At 52.3% G+C, this 23,269-nt stretch overlaps 1 protein-coding gene across 1 annotated transcript in view; it reads left to right on the plus strand.

Annotated features, from left to right (window-relative positions):
• The window catches only part of LOC121005149 (pancreatic lipase-related protein 2-like), a 247,085-nt gene that overhangs the window by 205,112 nt on the left and 18,704 nt on the right, over positions 1–23,269 (plus strand). The gene's annotated exons all lie outside the window — the stretch shown is intronic.

Genomic DNA, 23,269 nt, shown 5'->3' on the forward strand with positions numbered 1-23,269 from the left:
AAGCTGTGTTACAAGTGCGGCAGCCCTTCGCACTTCAGCGCCAGCTGCCAAGTGCAGAGGTGCGCGTTGTGCGGGGGTGAAGGCCATCTAGCTGCATCTTGTGGGCAGATTAGATGCAACCTGTGTGGTGAGCTAGGGCACCCGTTCAGTCGTTGCCCTCGCTCTGTCGCCAACGTGGCTCGTGCACGCGCGGAGGCGAGCCGGGAGGCCCCCACCGCCGAGGCGAGTGCTGGCGAAGGCGACAGGGCAGTGGGGTCGATGAAGAGAAAAGACGGCCCGTCCCAGCAGAGACGGAGGGAGAGGCGTCAAATGGAGAGGGGGCAGGTGGAACCCCGTCCTGGGGTGATGCCTGAGCCCTCCCAGGAGAATGCCTCTCCTAGAGCTGAGACCCTGGGGGATATCGAGGGGAATGAGGAACTCAGGAGACTAGACCGTTCCGAGGTGACTCTGTCCTCTTGCTACGAGAGTGCAACAGAGGGGAGTGAGACAGAGTCTAAAAGAATAAGAAGGAAACGTCTGACCAAAAAAAGATCTAGCCCGACTAGAGTGCCTGTGGAAGGCAAAGCCAGCTCCCCCCTGGACCTCTCTAATCCTGACTCTCTTCCCCTGGATCTTTCCAACCGGTACCTCACCTTGGATGAGATCTCCGCCTCCTCTTCTTCCGGGGAGGAGGTTCAAGGTGGGGGGCCGGAGGGGCAAGAGAAGGAGCCTCTGGAAGGGCCCGCGCCTCCCTCCGGTGAGGATGCAAGGTCCTCGGGAGGTGGGGCGGGTCCAGACACTGGGAATGGGAATGACAAGGGTGGTGCGAAGGGGGAGGCGGTGGTGACTAATGAGATGGACACCACTGTCTCTCTCAAAAGAGATCGTGCCACCTTAGGGGGTAGCCCCAAGAGGGGTAAGAAGAAGAACAAGAAGGGGAAGGGAAGGAAGAAGGCCGTCTAACTTAATCACTCTGTATGGCGGCACTCACTCCGTTGACGCTGGCGACCATTAATGTCGCCAGTATTAAATCGGATGCGGCTAGGTTTGCAGCCTTTGATTTTCTCAGCCGGGTTGAAGCTGACATTTTATTTTTGCAAGAGACCAGGCTGCCAGATTTGGCGGCTGTGTATAAAGCAAAAAAGGAGTGGAGGTGTGGTCCATCATATTGGTCTCTTGCGGCTGAGCCGTATAGCGGAGTGGCGGTTCTTTTTACCGCACCAGTAGAAAGCCGACGAGTGATTGAGTTAGAAATGGGGAGGTGTTTGATTTTAGATGTCCTCATGAAGGGTCAAGAGCTTCGCCTGATAAACATCTATGGTCCCCAAACCAGGTGGGATCGGAAGCGTCTCTTTATGAGGATCAAACCTTTCCTTTTTACGAGTCGGCAGGTGGTCTTTGGCGGGGACTTTAATACAGTCACAAGGTCCCAAGACCGGGGAGGCGCCAGAAACCGGCTGGCTTATGATAGTGTATCCCTGAATAGCATAGCTAGCGAGGCTCGCCTGGTGGATGTCCACATTAGGCACACCCCAGGCCACGGTGGTTTCACTTATTATAGAGGTAGTCAGATTAGGTCTAGAATAGACAGGTTTTATTTAAAGGAGGAGACTACTTTTTCACCTTTAGAGGTGGTAGAGGTGGAATTCTCCGATCACTGTCTAATTATGTTCTCTTTGAATGTTGCAGAATCCCCCCAAATGGGAAGAGGCTATTGGAAGCTAAATTCGGCCCTCCTGGAGGAAGCAGAGGTGAGACAATCCTTTAAGGACTTCCTTCAGAGTCAGGTAGAGTTGCTGGATCTTTGTGACACTAAGTCTGAGTGGTGGGAGATATTCAAAGATCGGGTGGCAAAATTCTTCCGCCAGCTCTCGAGCCTCAGGTCCCTGGACAGGTACCGCTTGTATCAGGGTCTGAGGAGGAAACTCGAACAACTGGTCTCGACTGGAGGTAGCCGAGAGGATATCTCCAGGGTGAAATCTTTGCTTAAGAGGTGCCAGTATGATAGGCACACATCTTTGGTTTTTGAGAGGGATTTCGGGAAGTACCGCTCGCCCGACCCTTACAGAAACTGTAAGATGTCAGTGAAAAGTAAGTTGGTGACGGGACTGGTCGATGGTACGGGATCTCTGGATAGGTCCAGATCAGGGATCTTGGAAATCGTCAAGTCCTTCTACTCGTGCCTCTTGAGGAAGAAGGATCTGAATCGGGACAGGATTTCGGCTTTCCTGGCTGAAACCATCCCTGAGTCAAGAGTAGACCTCTCTCTTGGCGTTTTGATAGAAGAAATCAGAGAAGAGGAAGTCAGCCTGGCGATCGAAGGGCTTGCCCTAAAGAAGTCGCCAGGCCCGGATGGCTTAACATCCGAGTTTTATAAGACCTTTAAGGACTCCTTGGTTCCCCTCTTGACTAAGGTATTCAATGAGTGCCTTTCCTCAGGTACTCTGCCGAAGTCAATGAGGAGGTCAGCTCTGATCCTTATATCAAAGGGTAAAGATCCGAGCCGTATTGAGAATTGGCGTCCCATAGCGCTTCTCAATACGGACAGAAAGATCCTGGCCAAGATACTGTTTAAACGGTTGGTGCAGTTTGCGCCCCGGCTCCTTTCGGAGACCCAACATTGCTCAGTTCCAGGCCGAAGCACGTTTAGTGCTGTGCTCGGTGTCCGAGAGGCAGTGGAGCAGAGTAGGGCGGGTAACTGGAAGGGGTACATGCTGGCTTTAGATCAGGCAAAGGCTTTTGATCGGGTTAACCACGAGTACCTCTGGGCAGTCCTTCTGAAATATGGCCTGCCGGGAGGGTTTGTCGATTGGTTAAAGATCTTGTATGCAGGGGCAGAGAGTTTCCCGCTGGTGAACGGTTGGTCTGGCAGCCCTTTTGAGGTCGGGTCTGGAGTCCGCCAGGGTTGTCCATTGAGCCCGCTCTTATACGTGTTTGCGATTGATCCTTTTATTAGGAGGATTGATCGGGGACCGTTAGCGGGAGTCAGGATGAGTCTGGAGGAGCCAGAAGCCACTCTGAGGGTGGTGGCGTATGCCGATGACGTCACTGTTTTCGTGTCCTCGGGAGGGGAGGCGGAATACGTGATGTCGGAGGTAGAACGCTACTCGGAAGTCTCCGGGTCCATGATTAACCGGGATAAGTGTGAGAGTCTCTGGCTGGGAGGGGGTGACCCATCTTTCGGTCTCCCGGACACCCTCCCAGAGCCCCAGTCGTCAGCCAAAGTCCTAGGCGTTCAATTCGGCCATGGGGATTATCCCACCCAAAATTGGGACAGCAGGCTCACGATCGCCGCTCAGAAGGTTGACCAGTGGAAGGGTTGGTCTTTGACCCTCAGGGAAAGGGTGAACCTGATCAAGACTTACCTTCTCCCTTTGCTTATCTATTTGGCCAGTGTATGTGTCTTGCCAGAACCTCTCTGGACTCGGGTTTACAGTCTGTTCTTTCAACTGTTATGGGGGAATAGGCTGAACCTAGTCAAGAGAGAGGTGACATACCGTACGAGGAGATTAGGGGGGTTGGGTATGGTCAACCCAGTGGTGTTCCTTGTGAACACCTTTGTTAAGATCAACCTGGCAAACCTCTGGAAAGAGAGGGCTCCTCCGTGGGTAGTCTCTTGCAGGGGTTGGTTTCGGCCTTTCTTCCAGGAGTGGGAGACAGGAGGGCAAGTGAAGGATTTGCGTACACCTCACGGATATCTTCCGGCTTATGTCACCCCGATTCTGAAGGTGATCCGCCAGTGGGGTTTGGGAGTGAGGGAAATCAAGACCCAGTCAAGGAGATCCCTTGACGAGAGGGTCTTGTTGACCCACTTCTGGAAGCCCCTGGCCCTTAAGGATTGCCCAAGCCGGGATCTAGACAAGGGGTTACAGTTGTTAAATTCGGCAAGGATCCCCTTGAAGTTTTGGGACTTGGCTTGGCGCTGCTTTCACGGGAAGCTGTATGTAAGGGACAACTTGAAGTACAGGAACTCTGATGAAAGGGGTTGTCCCCGGGAGGAGTGTGGCGACATACTGGAAAGTATGGAGCACTTCCTGCTTCAGTGTCCCTTTAATACAGAGGTATACAAACGGGTGGGTGCATCCATTGGCTGGCCTAGGCTAGCCAACCTCTCCTATGCGGAATGGGCTTATGGAGCATTCAAAGGTTTGGGAAGAAGGGACCCATGCACAGCTTTTATAGTTAGCATAGTGATCAGGTACTTCACATGGAACGCACGGTGTTTAGTTTCAACCCAGCAGAAAGTCCTCCCTGTGGAAGAGGTGTGTAGGAACATTCTAGGTGACCTGGCGAAGGTTCGCTCTCTTGAGTGCGAGAAGGTGGGTACGGATGGGGTCTCTTACCTCTGGAGAGGCTTCACCTTTGATGTGCCTTAGCCTCAGTAGCACTTTTCCTGGTGTTGGGCTGAGGCTTTCACATTAGGTTTTTGTTTTGTATTTAAGATGAGTTTTTGAAGAAAGGTTTGCAAATGACTGAACTTGGGCCTTCGGGTGGATTTTAACATTGGTTTGTATAGATTGATATGGTTGTTATAAGATGTATATATTGTATGATAGGGTAAGTGGGGTGTAGTTAGGTTGGGTGGGATGGGGTGGGGGGGGTTCATATTTTTGTGTGGGGAGACCTGCATCCAGCCCTGGACTATGCGGACATAGGAGGACATGAGGCGAGGGGCTGGGTGTGGGTGGTGGTGGAAGGGCTGGCCTCATGGAGGGACAAGAGGCGGAGGTTGGCCCTGGGTGAGGGTGATGGGATAGATAGATTGGTAGGGTTAGTATAGGTTTGTTTTCTCATATATGTGTGTAAAAAAAAAAAAAAAAAATTAATTAAAATTAAAAAAAAAAAAATAATAATAATAAAAAATAAAAATAAAAAAAAAATTATTAGAGTTATTTGATATTTCTGTTATGATTATTTTATGTTTATTATTTTTTATTGTAAGAAGTTGTAATTTAGTTTCTGTTCTGATTAATTTGTATAAATTTGTATATAGTCGGGGCTCAGCCGGATCGGATGTTTACGTTAGGCTAGGTTTCATTTTCTCCATTTTTTTTAGTAGGTATGAATGAGATAGTATGCATGTAGCTGGGCCAGTAGGGTAAGTGTATATACTTTATACCTTGTTTTGAAAATTTTATGGCAACGTTTTTGTATTTTTGTATAAAATTAAAAAAGAGTTCCTCAGTATCTGCTCTTATTCTGTATATATATACACTGCACAGTACCACTTCTCCTGTCCTGTATACAGGGTGTAATCCTCAGTATCTGCTCTTATTCTGTATATATATACACTGCACAGTACCACTTCTCCTGTCCTGTATACTGGGTGTAATCCTCAGTATCTGCTCTTATTCTGTATATATATATACACTGCACAGTACCACTTCTCCTGTCCTGTATACTGGGTGTAATCCTCAGTATCTGCTCTTATTCTGTATATATATATATACACTGCACAGTACCACTTCTCCTGTCCTGTATACCGGGTGTAATCCTCAGTATCTGCTCTTATTCTGTATATATATATACACACTGCACAGTACCACTTCTCCTGTCCTGTATACTGGGTGTAATCCTCAGTGTGCAGGAGCCAGTGGACGGGTGTGGTCGTGTGTGTAGGAGTCAGTGGACGGGTGTGGTCGTGTTTGGAGGAGCTCCTGCTGATTGTCCAGCCGCTTCCAGGGATTTTTCCATCTATCCCAGCCCAGGCCCTGCCTCTCTCCCCAGGGAGGTGGTGGGGTCCTGGGCAATGAAGCGACTGAAGACCCAGGATCCTACTTCCCGGGGTAGGCCGGCGGGAGGTAGGGGAGGTGAGCTACCGGCCTCAGTTCCATCTCCCGCCTCGGGGGTCAGAAGATCCAGCAGGAGTCGTGGTGCAGCGGCCCCTGCAGCCCCCGGAGGTGAAGCCGTGTCCATCGCCGGCAGTTCCAGGAGGGCGGACAGTAGCCCTCCAAGAGGTACGCGGAGTGCTCCTGGGGATGGGACGGTTCCGGTTGAGGCTGACTGGGGCAACATGAAGCCCCAGGAACTAATCGCCGTTTACAGCTCCCGGATCACGGCCTATCTCCGGGAGTACGAGGAAGCGAATAGGACCCTCAAGAAGGTGAGGGAGAACCTGAAGCTTGAGAGGGGGAAGGTGGACAAAGCGGAAAGAAAAAACAGGCCAGAAATATCAAGAAAAATAAAAATCTTAAAAGAAGTCATTAAAGAGCTGCAGGAAAGAATGGGGGCCATTCTGGATAACAGTGGTCCCTTCAAGGAAAAGCTCATGAATGATCAAAGGTTCAATGAAATGGCTGGAAACCAAAAGCAGCAAGAAGATGACTCCTCTAGTGAGGAGGAAGAGTCGGACATGGGGGGGCAGCCTGCGGAAACTGGCATCACCGCAGAGCAGGTATGCCTGCCCCCCACTAGCTCTGACGAAGAAGGCGAGTTCAGTGAGAACAGCGGAGTTGGGGGGCAGCTTATGGCCGAGATACGCCACCTGGAGTCCCCCAAAATTCGTGAGGACATTTGTTTTGGTGATGAATTACCTGAAGATGAGCCGATGGGAAAGAAGAGAAAGGCTAAGACATTAAAGCCAGAGGTGAGGTATGTCTATGTGACCCACCCTGCGTGCCCTGGGCCAGCTGAAAAGCCAGCTCAGGGCACGAACCCCACCATCCTCCCTGGCCCGGTCTCTGCTGTGGGATCGGTGCATAGGAGTGGGGAGAAAGACGTGGCAAAGATGGCGCAGGACGCCGTCCCTGTTTGCGGTAACAGGGGCGGTGAGGAAAAGCTGGAGGGGCCAGACAGGAAGGCTCCCGGGGCGGGCGGCGAGGGGGACATGGTTGGTGGTCGGATGGCTCCGCCCGCCTCTGCTGGGGCACTGGACAAGTGCCGGGTGGAGGTGCGGCGGGGCGGTGTGGCTGCCACTGACCCCCTTGCAGAGGTTGTTGCCGGGATCCCTGTCCTGGGGTCTGCCTCCTCTGCCCCGGTCTGCTTCGCCGCTCCCGTGCGCCCTGCAGCCCCCCCTGCCGGTTTTGGCATGGCGGTGGGGGACAGGGGGGCGGGGGTGGTGGGGACGGCTGTGGGTGGAGGGGGTGGGACCGCGGGTACAGCGGTGTCCCGATCCGGAGTTGCAGGGGGAGGGTGCGAGGTGGCTGCCTCCGCCCCTCCCAGTTTGTATGCCCAAATCCCTGCCGGGGTTCCCGTCTCCTCTGCCCCGGTCTGCTCCGCTTCAGTCCCTTCCGCTGGTATTGTCGTGGCGGCGGGGAGTGGAGGCGCAGTGGGAGTGGTCAGGGGTGGAGGGGGTGGGGCTTCGGATGTCCAGAAAAGAGCTCAGAGCAGTGTGTGTGTAGGCAGAGAGGGAGGGGGCGGTCCTGATGAGAGTGTGGTGCGCACCGCCCCTCCCTCCTGCACTGTCCGTCAAGTGGATAAGGCCGGCGTGGCTGGGACCAGTGGTTCTACAGCCCGCCGGCCCGAAAAATCAGGAAAGACTGAAAAATCAGAAAAGACTGTTAAAAATGTGTCCAGCAAGGAGATGCTGGACAAAACAAATAATGTGACCTCGGTCCCCTCTGGCCCAGCAGTGTGTGTGGGGGGAGGGGAGAGTGTGGTAGTGGCCACTGAAGAAGTGGTCACTTGTGTAAATACAGTTTTTGTTAGTGGTGTTGGTGTTGCCCTGGGCCCTGATGGAGGGGTGAGTGTTGGAGGTCGGCCGCCCACTGTACAAGTGGCCGGTGCGCCTCATGTAGCCCCTTCAGAGGGGTCTGGAGTGGCACCTGCTGTAGATAGGTCTGGGGGGGATGGGGGTGGGCCCGGTCCGGCTGCCCCTCCTGCGTTGGTTGCGCCTGGCAGAAGTTATGCTGGTGTGGTTGCCGGCGCAGGGGGGGAGGGGCGGTCCCCATTGTCCTCCCCATTACCAATGTCTGGTGACGGTAACTTGCAGCGGCAACTTCTAGAGGCTCTTAGGAGAGGGGAGAATTCCATTACAGTAGGGGGGCAGCAGGTGGATCTATCCTTCTGGATAGACAGGCATGGCCTGCGTGCCTTCCGAGAGCAAGGCGGGGGCGAGACCACCTGGTCCTCACCCACAACCGGCCCCGGGTCAACCAGGCGGAATGTTGTCTGTCTGAAGTGGAGAGGCAATGAAGCGTGCCCTACCAGAAAGAGGGTGGCAGAGCTTCTCTTTCGGATGGGCATCAGGGCATGTGACATCTTTGCCCTGATACATCCGTATGGCACCCGGGAGTTTGATGTCAGTTTTGCCCGGCCAGAGGGTCTTGAACTTTTCTGGTCTGGGTATGAACTGGCAAAAGACCAGCCGGACTGGCAGGGGTTTTTTGTGCAAGCGATAACCCGCCAGAATGAGGTCAAGAAGGTGACCGTTCTCACCCGTAACGAGTCACTTTCTTGTGTTGACATCTTGACCTGGTTGAGCAGGTACGGGGACGTCCAGGGTCTTCCTAGCAAGAACCTGGATGAGTTTGGCATCTGGTCGGGTGCCTGGACGTTTCAGATTAAGTTGAAACATTCAGGGGGGTCGGTTTCCCACATACCATCATCTGCTTTCCTTGGTCGGGATAGGATCATGGTGTTCTACAGGGGGCAGCCTAAGCTGTGTTACAAGTGCGGCAGCCCTTCGCACTTCAGCGCCAGCTGCCAAGTGCAGAGGTGCGCGTTGTGCGGGGGTGAAGGCCATCTAGCTGCATCTTGTGGGCAGATTAGATGCAACCTGTGTGGTGAGCTAGGGCACCCGTTCAGTCGTTGCCCTCGCTCTGTCGCCAACGTGGCTCGTGCACGCGCGGAGGCGAGCCGGGAGGCCCCCACCGCCGAGGCGAGTGCTGGCGAAGGCGACAGGGCAGTGGGGTCGATGAAGAGAAAAGACGGCCCGTCCCAGCAGAGACGGAGGGAGAGGCGTCAAATGGAGAGGGGGCAGGTGGAACCCCGTCCTGGGGTGATGCCTGAGCCCTCCCAGGAGAATGCCTCTCCTAGAGCTGAGACCCTGGGGGATATCGAGGGGAATGAGGAACTCAGGAGACTAGACCGTTCCGAGGTGACTCTGTCCTCTTGCTACGAGAGTGCAACAGAGGGGAGTGAGACAGAGTCTAAAAGAATAAGAAGGAAACGTCTGACCAAAAAAAGATCTAGCCCGACTAGAGTGCCTGTGGAAGGCAAAGCCAGCTCCCCCCTGGACCTCTCTAATCCTGACTCTCTTCCCCTGGATCTTTCCAACCGGTACCTCACCTTGGATGAGATCTCCGCCTCCTCTTCTTCCGGGGAGGAGGTTCAAGGTGGGGGGCCGGAGGGGCAAGAGAAGGAGCCTCTGGAAGGGCCCGCGCCTCCCTCCGGTGAGGATGCAAGGTCCTCGGGAGGTGGGGCGGGTCCAGACACTGGGAATGGGAATGACAAGGGTGGTGCGAAGGGGGAGGCGGTGGTGACTAATGAGATGGACACCACTGTCTCTCTCAAAAGAGATCGTGCCACCTTAGGGGGTAGCCCCAAGAGGGGTAAGAAGAAGAACAAGAAGGGGAAGGGAAGGAAGAAGGCCGTCTAACTTAATCACTCTGTATGGCGGCACTCACTCCGTTGACGCTGGCGACCATTAATGTCGCCAGTATTAAATCGGATGCGGCTAGGTTTGCAGCCTTTGATTTTCTCAGCCGGGTTGAAGCTGACATTTTATTTTTGCAAGAGACCAGGCTGCCAGATTTGGCGGCTGTGTATAAAGCAAAAAAGGAGTGGAGGTGTGGTCCATCATATTGGTCTCTTGCGGCTGAGCCGTATAGCGGAGTGGCGGTTCTTTTTACCGCACCAGTAGAAAGCCGACGAGTGATTGAGTTAGAAATGGGGAGGTGTTTGATTTTAGATGTCCTCATGAAGGGTCAAGAGCTTCGCCTGATAAACATCTATGGTCCCCAAACCAGGTGGGATCGGAAGCGTCTCTTTATGAGGATCAAACCTTTCCTTTTTACGAGTCGGCAGGTGGTCTTTGGCGGGGACTTTAATACAGTCACAAGGTCCCAAGACCGGGGAGGCGCCAGAAACCGGCTGGCTTATGATAGTGTATCCCTGAATAGCATAGCTAGCGAGGCTCGCCTGGTGGATGTCCACATTAGGCACACCCCAGGCCACGGTGGTTTCACTTATTATAGAGGTAGTCAGATTAGGTCTAGAATAGACAGGTTTTATTTAAAGGAGGAGACTACTTTTTCACCTTTAGAGGTGGTAGAGGTGGAATTCTCCGATCACTGTCTAATTATGTTCTCTTTGAATGTTGCAGAATCCCCCCAAATGGGAAGAGGCTATTGGAAGCTAAATTCGGCCCTCCTGGAGGAAGCAGAGGTGAGACAATCCTTTAAGGACTTCCTTCAGAGTCAGGTAGAGTTGCTGGATCTTTGTGACACTAAGTCTGAGTGGTGGGAGATATTCAAAGATCGGGTGGCAAAATTCTTCCGCCAGCTCTCGAGCCTCAGGTCCCTGGACAGGTACCGCTTGTATCAGGGTCTGAGGAGGAAACTCGAACAACTGGTCTCGACTGGAGGTAGCCGAGAGGATATCTCCAGGGTGAAATCTTTGCTTAAGAGGTGCCAGTATGATAGGCACACATCTTTGGTTTTTGAGAGGGATTTCGGGAAGTACCGCTCGCCCGACCCTTACAGAAACTGTAAGATGTCAGTGAAAAGTAAGTTGGTGACGGGACTGGTCGATGGTACGGGATCTCTGGATAGGTCCAGATCAGGGATCTTGGAAATCGTCAAGTCCTTCTACTCGTGCCTCTTGAGGAAGAAGGATCTGAATCGGGACAGGATTTTGGCTTTCCTGGCTGAAACCATCCCTGAGTCAAGAGTAGACCTCTCTCTTGGCGTTTTGATAGAAGAAATCAGAGAAGAGGAAGTCAGCCTGGCGATCGAAGGGCTTGCCCTAAAGAAGTCGCCAGGCCCGGATGGCTTAACATCCGAGTTTTATAAGACCTTTAAGGACTCCTTGGTTCCCCTCTTGACTAAGGTATTCAATGAGTGCCTTTCCTCAGGTACTCTGCCGAAGTCAATGAGGAGGTCAGCTCTGATCCTTATATCAAAGGGTAAAGATCCGAGCCGTATTGAGAATTGGCGTCCCATAGCGCTTCTCAATACGGACAGAAAGATCCTGGCCAAGATACTGTTTAAACGGTTGGTGCAGTTTGCGCCCCGGCTCCTTTCGGAGACCCAACATTGCTCAGTTCCAGGCCGAAGCACGTTTAGTGCTGTGCTCGGTGTCCGAGAGGCAGTGGAGCAGAGTAGGGCGGGTAACTGGAAGGGGTACATGCTGGCTTTAGATCAGGCAAAGGCTTTTGATCGGGTTAACCACGAGTACCTCTGGGCAGTCCTTCTGAAATATGGCCTGCCGGGAGGGTTTGTCGATTGGTTAAAGATCTTGTATGCAGGGGCAGAGAGTTTCCCGCTGGTGAACGGTTGGTCTGGCAGCCCTTTTGAGGTCGGGTCTGGAGTCCGCCAGGGTTGTCCATTGAGCCCGCTCTTATACGTGTTTGCGATTGATCCTTTTATTAGGAGGATTGATCGGGGACCGTTAGCGGGAGTCAGGATGAGTCTGGAGGAGCCAGAAGCCACTCTGAGGGTGGTGGCGTATGCCGATGATGTCACTGTTTTCGTGTCCTCGGGAGGGGAGGCGGAATACGTGATGTCGGAGGTAGAACGCTACTCGGAAGTCTCCGGGTCCATGATTAACCGGGATAAGTGTGAGAGTCTCTGGCTGGGAGGGGGTGATCCATCTTTCGGTCTCCCGGACACCCTCCCAGAGCCCCAGTCGTCAGCCAAAGTCCTAGGCGTTCAATTCGGCCATGGGGATTATCCCACCCAAAATTGGGACAGCAGGCTCACGATCGCCGCTCAGAAGGTTGACCAGTGGAAGGGTTGGTCTTTGACCCTCAGGGAAAGGGTGAACCTGATCAAGACTTACCTTCTCCCTTTGCTTATCTATTTGGCCAGTGTATGTGTCTTGCCAGAACCTCTCTGGACTCGGGTTTACAGTCTGTTCTTTCAACTGTTATGGGGGAATAGGCTGAACCTAGTCAAGAGAGAGGTGACATACCGTACGAGGAGATTAGGGGGGTTGGGTATGGTCAACCCAGTGGTGTTCCTTGTGAACACCTTTGTTAAGATCAACCTGGCAAACCTCTGGAAAGAGAGGGCTCCTCCGTGGGTAGTCTCTTGCAGGGGTTGGTTTCGGCCTTTCTTCCAGGAGTGGGAGACAGGAGGGCAAGTGAAGGATTTGCGTACACCTCACGGATATCTTCCGGCTTATGTCACCCCGATTCTGAAGGTGATCCGCCAGTGGGGTTTGGGAGTGAGGGAAATCAAGACCCAGTCAAGGAGATCCCTTGACGAGAGGGTCTTGTTGACCCACTTCTGGAAGCCCCTGGCCCTTAAGGATTGCCCAAGCCGGGATCTAGACAAGGGGTTACAGTTGTTAAATTCGGCAAGGATCCCCTTGAAGTTTTGGGACTTGGCTTGGCGCTGCTTTCACGGGAAGCTGTATGTAAGGGACAACTTGAAGTACAGGAACTCTGATGAAAGGGGTTGTCCCCGGGAGGAGTGTGGCGACATACTGGAAAGTATGGAGCACTTCCTGCTTCAGTGTCCCTTTAATACAGAGGTATACAAACGGGTGGGTGCATCCATTGGCTGGCCTAGGCTAGCCAACCTCTCCTATGCGGAATGGGCTTATGGAGCATTCAAAGGTTTGGGAAGAAGGGACCCATGCACAGCTTTTATAGTTAGCATAGTGATCAGGTACTTCACATGGAACGCACGGTGTTTAGTTTCAACCCAGCAGAAAGTCCTCCCTGTGGAAGAGGTGTGTAGGAACATTCTAGGTGACCTGGCGAAGGTTCGCTCTCTTGAGTGCGAGAAGGTGGGTACGGATGGGGTCTCTTACCTCTGGAGAGGCTTCACCTTTGATGTGCCTTAGCCTCAGTAGCACTTTTCCTGGTGTTGGGCTGAGGCTTTCACATTAGGTTTTTGTTTTGTATTTAAGATGAGTTTTTGAAGAAAGGTTTGCAAATGACTGAACTTGGGCCTTCGGGTGGATTTTAACATTGGTTTGTATAGATTGATATGGTTGTTATAAGATGTATATATTGTATGATAGGGTAAGTGGGGTGTAGTTAGGTTGGGTGGGATGGGGTGGGGGGGTTCATATTTTTGTGTGGGGAGACCTGCATCCAGCCCTGGACTATGCGGACATAGGAGGACATGAGGCGAGGGGCTGGGTGTGGGTGGTGGTGGAAGGGCTGGCCTCATGGAGGGACAAGAGGCGGAGGTTGGCCCTGGGTAAGGGTGATGGGATAGATAGATTGGTAGGGTTAGTATAGGTTTGTTTTCTCATATATGTGTGTAAAAAAAAAAATAAAAAAAAAATAATTAAAATTAAAAAAAAAAAAAAATAATAATAATAAAAAAAAAAAAAAAAAAAAAATTATTAGAGTTATTTGATATTTCTGTTATGATTATTTTATGTTTATTATTTTTTATTGTAAGAAGTTGTAATTTAGTTTCTGTTCTGATTAATTTGTATAAATTTGTATATAGTCGGGGCTCAGCCGGATCGGATGTTTACGTTAGGCTAGGTTTCATTTTCTCCATTTTTTTTAGTAGGTATGAATGAGATAGTATGCATGTAGCTGGGCCAGTAGGGTAAGTGTATATACTTTATACCTTGTTTTGAAAATTTTATGGCAACGTTTTTGTATTTTTGTATAAAATTAAAAAAGAGTTCCTCAGTATCTGCTCTTATTCTGTATATATATATATACACTGCACAGTACCACTTCTCCTGTCCTGTATACTGGGTGTAATCCTCAGTATCTGCTCTTATTCTGTATATATATATATATACACTGCACAGTACCACTTCTCCTGTCCTGTATACCGGGTGTAATCCTCAGTATCTGCTCTTATTCTGTATATATATATACACACTGCACAGTACCACTTCTCCTGTCCTGTATACTGGGTGTAATCCTCAGTATCTGCCCTTATTCTGTATATATATACACTGCACAGTACCACTTCTCCTGTCCTGTATACCGGGTGTAATCCTCAGTATCTGCTCTTATTCTGTATATATATACACTGCACAGTACCACTTCTCCTGTCCTGTATACTGGGTGTAATCCTCAGTATCTGCTCTTATTCTGTATATATATATATATACACTGCACAGTACCACTTCTCCTGTCCTGTATACTGGGTGTAATCCTCAGTATCTGCCCTTATTCTGTATATATATACACTGCACAGTACCACTTCTCCTGTCCTGTATACTGGGTGTAATCCTCAGTATCTGCTCTTATTCTGTATATATATATACACTGCACAGTACCACTTCTCCTGTATACCGGGTGTAATCCTCAGTATCTGCTCTTATTCTGTATATATATACACTGCACAGTACCACTTCTCCTGTCCTGTATACTGGGTGTAATCCTCAGTATCTGCTCTTATTCTGTATATATATACACTGCACAGTACCACTTCTCCTGTCCTGTATACCGGGTGTAATCCTCAGTATCTGCTCTTATTCTGTATATATATACACTGCACAGTACCACTTCTCCTGTCCTGTATACCGGGTGTAATCCTCAGTATCTGCTCTTATTCTGTATATATACACTGCACAGTACCACTTCTCCTGTCCTGTATACTGGGTGTAATCCTCTGTATCTGCTCTTATTCTGTATATATATACACTGCACAGTACCACTTCTCCTGTCCTGTGTACTGGGTGTAATCCTCAGTGTGCAGGAGCCAGTGGACGGGTGTGGTCGTGTTTGGAGGAGTCAGTGGACGGGTGTGGTCGTGTGTGCAGGAGCCAGTGGACGGGTGTGGTCGTGTTTGGAGGAGCCAGTGGACGGGTGTGGTCGTGTGTGCAGGAGCCAGTGGACGGGTGTGGTCGTGTTTGGAGGAGCTCCTGCTGATTGTCCAGCCGCTTCCAGGGATTTTTCCATCTATCCCAGCCCAGGCCCTGCCTCTCTCCCCAGGGAGGTGGTGGGGTCCTGGGCAATGAAGCGACTGAAGACCCAGGATCCTACTTCCCGGGGTAGGCCGGCGGGAGGTAGGGGAGGTGAGCTACCGGCCTCAGTTCCATCTCCCGCCTCGGGGGTCAGAAGATCCAGCAGGAGTCGTGGTGCAGCGGCCCCTGCAGCCCCCGGAGGTGAAGCCGTGTCCATCGCCGGCAGTTCCAGGAGGGCGGACAGCAGCCCTCCAAGAGGTACGCGGAGTGCTCCTGGGGATGGGACGGTTCCGGTTGAGGCTGACTGGGGCAACATGAAGCCCCGCGAACTAATCGCCGTTTACAGCTCCCGGATCACAGCCTATCTCCGGGAGTACGAGGAAGCGAATAGGACCCTCAAGAAGGTGAGGGAGAACCTGAAGCTTGAGAGGGGGAAGGTGGACAAAGCAGCCAGAAAAAACAGGCCAGAAATATCGAGAAAAATAAAAGTCTTAAAAGAAGTGATTAAAGAGCTGCAGGAAAGAATGGGGGCCATTCTGGATAACAGTGGTCCCTTCAAGGAAAAGCTCATGAACGATCAAAGGTTCAATGAAATGGCTGGAAGCCAAAAACAGCAGGAGGATGACTCCTCTAGTGAGGAGGAAGAGTCGGACATGGGGGGGCAGCCTGCGGAAACTGGCATCACCGCAGAGCAGGTATGCCTGCCCCCCACTAGTTCTGATGAAGAAGGCGAGTTCAGTGAGAACAGCGGAGTTGGGGGGCAGCTTATGGCCGAAATACGCCACCTGGAGTCCCCCAAAATTAGTGAGGACATTTGCTTTGGTGACGAATTGCCTGAAGATGAGCCAATAGGAAAAAAGAGAAAGGCAAAGACATTAAAGCCAGAGGTGAGGTATGTCTATGTGACCCACCCTGCGTGCCCTGGGCCGGCTGAAAAGCCAGCTCAGGGCACGAACCCCACCATCCTCCCTGGCCCGGTCTCTGCTGTGGGATCGGTGCGTAGGAGTGGGGAGAAAGAAGTGGTAAAGATGGTGCAGGATGCCGTCCCTGTCGGAGACCCAACATTGCTCAGTTCCAGGCCGAAGCACGTTTAGTGCTGTGCTCGGTGTCCGAGAGGCAGTGGAGCAGAGTAGGGCGGGTAGCTGGAAGGGGTACATGCTGGCTTTAGATCAGGCAAAGGCTTTTGATCGGGTTAACCACGAGTACCTCTGGGCAGTCCTTCTGAAATATGGCCTGCCGGGAGGGTTTGTCGATTGGCTAAAGATCTTGTATGCAGGGGCAGAGAGTTTCCCGCTGGTGAACGGTTGGTCTGGCAGCCCTTTTGAGGTCGGGTCTGGAGTCCGCCAGGGTTGTCCATTGAGCCCACTCTTATACGTGTTTGCGATTGATCCTTTTATTAGGAGGATTGATCGGGGAACGTTAGCGGGAGTCAGGATGAGTCTGGAGGAGCCAGAAGCCACTCTGAGGGTGGTGGCGTATGCCGATGACGTCACTGTTTTCGTGTCCTCGGGAGGGGAGGCGGAATACGTGATGTCGGAGGTAGAACGCTACTCGGAAGTCTCCGGGTCCATGATTAACCGGGATAAGTGTGAGAGTCTCTGGCTGGGAGGGGGTGATCCATCTTTCGGTCTCCCGGACACCCTCCCAGAACCCCAGTCATCAGCCAAAGTCCTAGGCGTTCAATTCGGCCATGGGGATTATCCCACCCAAAATTGGGACAGCAGGCTCACGATCGCCGCTCAGAAGGTTGACCAGTGGAAGGGTTGGTCTTTGACCCTCAGGGAAAGGGTGAACCTGATCAAGACTTACCTTCTCCCTTTGCTTATCTATTTGGCCAGTGTATGTGTCTTGCCAGAACCTCTCTGGACTCGGGTTTACAGTCTGTTCTTTCAACTGTTATGGGGGAATAGGCTGAACCTAGTCAAGGAGGAGATTAGGGGGGTTGGGTATGGTCAACCCAGTGGTGTTCCTTGTGAACACCTTTGTTAAGATCAACCTGGCAAACCTCTGGAAAGAGAGGGCTCCTCCGTGGGTAGTCTCTTGCAGGGGTTGGTTTCGGCCTTTCTTCCAGGAGTGGGAGACAGGAGGGCAAGTGAAGGATTTGCGTACACCTCACGGATATCTTCCGGCTTATGTCACCCCGATTCTGAAGGTGATCCGCCAGTGGGGTTTCGGAGTGAGGGAAATCAAGACCCAGTCAAGGAGATCCCTTGACGAGAGGGTCTTGTTGACCCACTTCTGGAAGCCCCTGGCCCTTAAGGATTGCCCAAGCCGGGATCTAGACAAGGGGTTACAGTTGTTAAATTCGGCAAGGATCCCCTTGAAGTTTTGGGACTTGGCTTGGCGCTGCTTTCACGGGAAGCTGTATGTAAGGGACAACTTGAAGTACAGGAACTCTGATGAAAGGGGTTGTCCCCGGGAGGAGTGTGGCGACATACTGGAAAGTATGGAGCACTTCCTGCTTCAGTGTCCCTTTAATACAGAGGTATACAAACGGGTGGGTGCATCCATTGGCTGGCCTAGGCTAGCCAACCTCTCCTATGCGGAATGGGCTTATGGAGCATTCAAAGGTTTGGGAAGAAGGGACCCATGCACAGCTTTTATAGTTAGCATAGTGATCAGGTACTTCACATGGAACGCACGGTGTTTAGTTTCAACCCAGCAGAAAGTCCTCCCTGTGGAAGAGGTGTGTAGGAACATTCTAGGTGACCTGGCGAAGGTTCGCTCTCTTGAGTGCGAGAAGGTGGGTACGGATGGGGTCTCTTACCTCTGGAGAGGCTTCACCTTTGATGTGCCTTAGCCTCAGTAGCACTTTTCCTGGTGTTGGGCTGAGGCTTTCACATTAGGTTTTTGTTTTGTATTTAAGATGAGTTTTTGAAGAAAGGTTTGCAAATGACTGAACTTGGGCCTTCGGGTGGATTTTAACATTGGTTTGTATGGATTGATATGGTTGTTATAAGATGTATATATTGTATGATAGGGTAAGTGGGGTGTAGTTAGGTTGGGTGGGGTGGGGTGGGGGGGTTCATATTTTTGTGTGGGGAGACCTGCATCCAGCCCTGGACTATGCGGACATAGGAGGACATGAGGCGAGGGGCTGGGTGTGGGTGGTGGTGGAAGGGCTGGCCTCATGGAGGGACAAGAGGCGGAGGTTGGCCCTGGGTGAAGGTGATGGGATAGATAGATTGGTAGGGTTAGTATAGGTTTGTTTTCTCATATATGTGTGTAAAAAAAAAAAAAAAAAAAAAAATTTATAATAAAAAAAAAAATAATTAGAGTTATTTGATATTTCTGTTATGATTATTTTATGTTTATTATTTTTTATTGTAAGAAGTTGTAATTAAGTTTCTGTTCTGATTAATTTGTATAAATTTGTATATAGTCGGGGCTCAGCCGGATCGGATGTTTACGTTAGGCTAGGTTTCATTTTCTCCATTTTTTTTTTAGTAGGTATGAATGAGATAGTATGCATGTAGCTGGGCCAGTAGGGTAAGTGTATATACTTTATACCTTGTTTTGAAAATTTTATGGCAACGTTTTTGTATTTTTGTATAAAATTAAAAAAGAGTTCCTCAGTATCTGCTCTTATTCTGTATATATATATATATACACTGCACAGTACCACTTCTCCTGTCCTGTATACTGGGTGTAATCCTCAGTATCTGCCCTTATTCTGTATATATATACACTGCACAGTACCACTTCTCCTGTCCTGTATACTGGGTGTAATCCTCAGTATCTGCCCTTATTCTGTATATATATACACTGCACAGTACCACTTCTCCTGTCCTGTATACTGGGTGTAATCCTCAGTATCTGCTCTTATTCTGTATATATATATACACTGCACAGTACCACTTCTCCTGTATACCGGGTGTAATCCTCAGTATCTGCTCTTATTCTGTATATATATACACTGCACAGTACCACTTCTCCTGTCCTGTATACTGGGTGTAATCCTCAGTATCTGCTCTTATTCTGTATATATATACACTGCACAGTACCACTTCTCCTGTCCTGTATACCGGGTGTAATCCTCAGTATCTGCTCTTATTCTGTATATATATACACTGCACAGTACCACTTCTCCTGTCCTGTATACCGGGTGTAATCCTCAGTATCTGCTCTTATTCTGTATATATACACTGCACAGTACCACTTCTCCTGTCCTGTATACTGGGTGTAATCCTCTGTATCTGCTCTTATTCTGTATATATATACACTGCACAGTACCACTTCTCCTGTCCTGTATACTGGGTGTAATCCTCTGTATCTGCTCTTATTCTGTATATATATACACTGCACAGTACCCCTTCTCCTGTCCTGTATACTGGGTGTAATCCTCAGTATCTGCTCTTATTCTGTATATATATACACTGCACAGTACCACTTCTCCTGTATATACACTGCACAGTACCACTTCTCCTGTCCTGTGTACTGGGTGTAATCCTCAGTGTGCAGGAGTCAGTGGACGGGTGTGGTCGTGTTTGGAGGAGCTCCTGCTGATTGTCCAGCCGCTTCCAGGGATTTTTCCATCTATCCCAGCCCAGGCCCTGCCTCTCTCCCCAGGGAGGTGGTGGGGTCCTGGGCAATGAAGCGACTGAAGACCCAGGATCCTGCTTCCCGGGGTAGGCCGGCGGGAGGTAGGGGAGGTGAGCTACCGGCCTCAGTTCCATCTCCCGCCTCGGGGGTCAGAAGATCCAGCAGGAGTCGTGGTGCAGCGGCCCCTGCAGCCCCCGGAGGTGAAGCCGTGTCCATCGCCGGCAGTTCCAGGAGGGCGGACAGTAGCCCTCCAAGAGGTACGCGGAGTGCTCCTGGGGATGGGACGGTTCCGGTTGAGGCTGACTGGGGCAACATGAAGCCCCGGGAACTAATCGCCGTTTACAGCTCCCGGATCACAGCCTATCTCCGGGAGTACGAGGAAGCGAATAGGACCCTCAAGAAGGTGAGGGAGAACCTGAAGCTTGAGAGGGGGAAGGTGGACAAAGCGGAAAGAAAAAACAGGCCAGAAATATCAAGAAAAATAACAATCTTAAAAGAAGTGATTAAAGAGCTGCAGGAAAGAATGGGGGCCATTCTAGATAACCGTGGTCCCTTCAAGGAAAAACTCATGAACGATGAAAGGTTCAATGAAATGGCTGGAAACAAAAAGCAGCAGGAAGATGACTCCTCTAGTGAGGAGGAAGAGTCGGACATGGGGGGGCAGCCTGCGGAAACTGGCATCACCGCAGAGCAGGTATGCCTGCCCCCCACTAGTTCTGATGAAGAAGGCGGGTACAGTGAGAACAGCGGAGTTGGGGGGCAGCTTATGGCCAAGATACGCCACTTGGAGTCCCCCAAAATTAGTGAGGACATTTGTTTTGGTGACGAATTGCCTGAAGATGAGCCGATGGGAAAAAAGAGAAAGGCAAAGACATTAAAGCCAGAGGTGAGGTATGTCTATGTGACCCACCCTGCGTGCCCTGGGCCAGCTGAAAAGCCAGCTCAGGGCACGAACCCCACCATCCTCCCTGGCCCGGTCTCTGCTGTGGGATCGGTGCGTAGGAGTGGGGAGAAAGACGTGGCAAAGATGGCGCAGGACGCCGTCCCTGTTTGCGGTAACAGGGGCGGTGAGGAAAAGCTGGAGGGGCCAGACAGGAAGGCTCCCGGGGCGGGCGGCGAGGGGGACATGGTTGGTGGTCGGATGGCTCCGCCCGCCTCTGCTGGGGCACTGGACAAGTGCCGGGTGGAGGTGCGGCGGGGCGGTGTGGCTGCCACTGACCCCCTTGCAGAGGTTGTTGCCGGGATCCCTGTCCTGGGGTCTGCCTCCTCTGCCCCGGTCTGCTTCGCCGCTCCCGTGCGCCCTGCAGCCCCCCCTGCCGGTTTTGGCATGGCGGTGGGGGACGGGGGGGCGGGGGTGGTGGGGACGGCTGTGGGTGGAGGGGGTGGTACCGCGGGTACAGCGGTGTCCCGATCCGGAGTTGCAGGGGGAGGGTGCGAGGTGGCTGCCTCCGCCCCTCCCAGTTTGTATGCCCAAATCCCTGCCGGGGTTCCCGTCTCCTCTGCCCCGGTCTGCTCCGCTTCAGTCCCTTCCGCTGGTATTGTCGTGGCGGCGGGGAGTGGAGGCGCAGTGGGAGTGGTCAGGGGTGGAGGGGGTGGGGCTTCGGATGTCCAGAAAAGAGCTCAGAGCAGTGTGTGTGTAGGCAGAGAGGGAGGGGGCGGTCCTGATGAGAGTGTGGTGCGCACCGCCCCTCCCTCCTGCACTGTCCGTCAAGTGGATAAGGCCGGCGTGGCTGGGACCAGTGGTTCTACAGCCCGCCGGCCCGAAAAATCAGGAAAGACTGAAAAATCAGAAAAGACTGTTAAAAATGTGTCCAGCAAGGAGATGCTGGACAAAACAAATAATGTGACCTCGGTCCCCTCTGGCCCAGCAGTGTGTGTGGGGGGAGGGGAGAGTGTGGTAGTGGCCACTGAAGAAGTGGTCACTTGTGTAAATACAGTTTTTGTTAGTGGTGTTGGTGTTGCCCTGGGCCCTGATGGAGGGGTGAATGTTGGAGGTCGGCCGCCCACTGTACAAGTGGCCGGTGCGCCTCATGTAGCCCCTTCAGAGGGGTCTGGAGTGGCACCTGCTGTAGATAGGTCTGGGGGGGATGGGGGTGGGCCCGGTCCGGCTGCCCCTCCTGCGTTGGTTGCGCCTGGCAGAAGTTATGCTGGTGTGGTTGCCGGCGCAGGGGGGGAGGGGCGGTCCCCATTGTCCTCCCCATTACCAATGTCTGGTGACGGTAACTTGCAGCGGCAACTTCTAGAGGCTCTTAGGAGAGGGGAGAATTCCATTACAGTAGGGGGGCAGCAGGTGGATCTATCCTTCTGGATAGACAGGCATGGCCTGCGTGCCTTCCGAGAGCAAGGCGGGGGCGAGACCACCTGGTCCTCACCCACAACCGGCCCCGGGTCAACCAGGCGGAATGTTGTCTGTCTGAAGTGGAGAGGCAATGAAGCGTGCCCTACCAGAAAGAGGGTGGCAGAGCTTCTATTTCGGATGGGCATCAGGGCATGTGACATCTTTGCCCTGATACATCCGTATGGCACCCGGGAGTTTGATGTCAGTTTTGCCCGACCAGAGGGTCTTGAACTTTTCTGGTCTGGGTATGAACTGGCAAAAGACCAGCCGGACTGGCAGGGGTTTTTTGTGCAAGCGATAACCCGCCAGAATGAGGTCAAGAAGGTGACCGTTCTCACCCGTAACGAGTCACTTTCTTGTGTTGACATCTTGACCTGGTTGAGCAGGTACGGGGACGTCCAGGGTCTTCCTAGCAAGAACCTGGATGAGTTTGGCATCTGGTCGGGTGCCTGGACGTTTCAGATTAAGTTGAAACATTCAGGGGGGTCGGTTTCCCACATACCATCATCTGCTTTCCTTGGTCGGGATAGGATCATGGTGTTCTACAGGGGGCAGCCTAAGCTGTGTTACAAGTGCGGCAGCCCTTCGCACTTCAGCGCCAGCTGCCAAGTGCAGAGGTGCGCGTTGTGCGGGGGTGAAGGCCATCTAGCTGCATCTTGTGGGCAGATTAGATGCAACCTGTGTGGTGAGCTAGGGCACCCGTTCAGTCGTTGCCCTCGCTCTGTCGCCAACGTGGCTCGTGCACGCGCGGAGGCGAGCCGGGAGGCCCCCACCGCCGAGGCGAGTGCTGGCGAAGGCGACAGGGCAGTGGGGTCGATGAAGAGAAAAGACGGCCCGTCCCAGCAGAGACGGAGGGAGAGGCGTCAGATGGAGAGGGGGCAGGTGGAACCCTGTCCTGGGGTGATGCCTGTGCCCTCCCAAGAGAATGCCTCTCCTAGAGCTGAGACCCTGGGGGATATCGAGGGGAATGAGGAACTCAGGAGACTAGACCGTTCCGAGGTGACTCTGTCCTCTTGCTACGAGAGTGCAACAGAGGGGAGTGAGACAGAGTCTAAAAGAATAAGAAGGAAACGTCTGACCAAAAAAAGATCTAGCCCGACTAGAGTGCCTGTGGAAGGCAAAGCCAGCTCCCCCCTGGACCTCTCTAATCCTGACTCTCTTCCCCTGGATCTTTCCAACCGGTACCTCACCTTGGATGAGATCTCCGCCTCCTCTTCTTCCGGGGAGGAGGTTCAAGGTGGGGAGCCGGAGGGGCAAGAGAAGGAGCCTCTGGAAGGGCCCGCGCCTCCCTCCGGTGAGGATGCAAGGTCCTCAGGAGGTGGGGCGGGTCCAGACACTGGGAATGGGAATGACAAGGGTGGTGCGAAGGGGGAGGCGGTGGTGACTAATGAGATGGACACCACTGTCTCTCTCAAA

Source organism: Bufo bufo, chromosome 6 (genome assembly GCF_905171765.1).
Source record: "Bufo bufo chromosome 6, aBufBuf1.1, whole genome shotgun sequence".
NCBI classification, from domain to species: domain Eukaryota; kingdom Metazoa; phylum Chordata; class Amphibia; order Anura; family Bufonidae; genus Bufo; species Bufo bufo.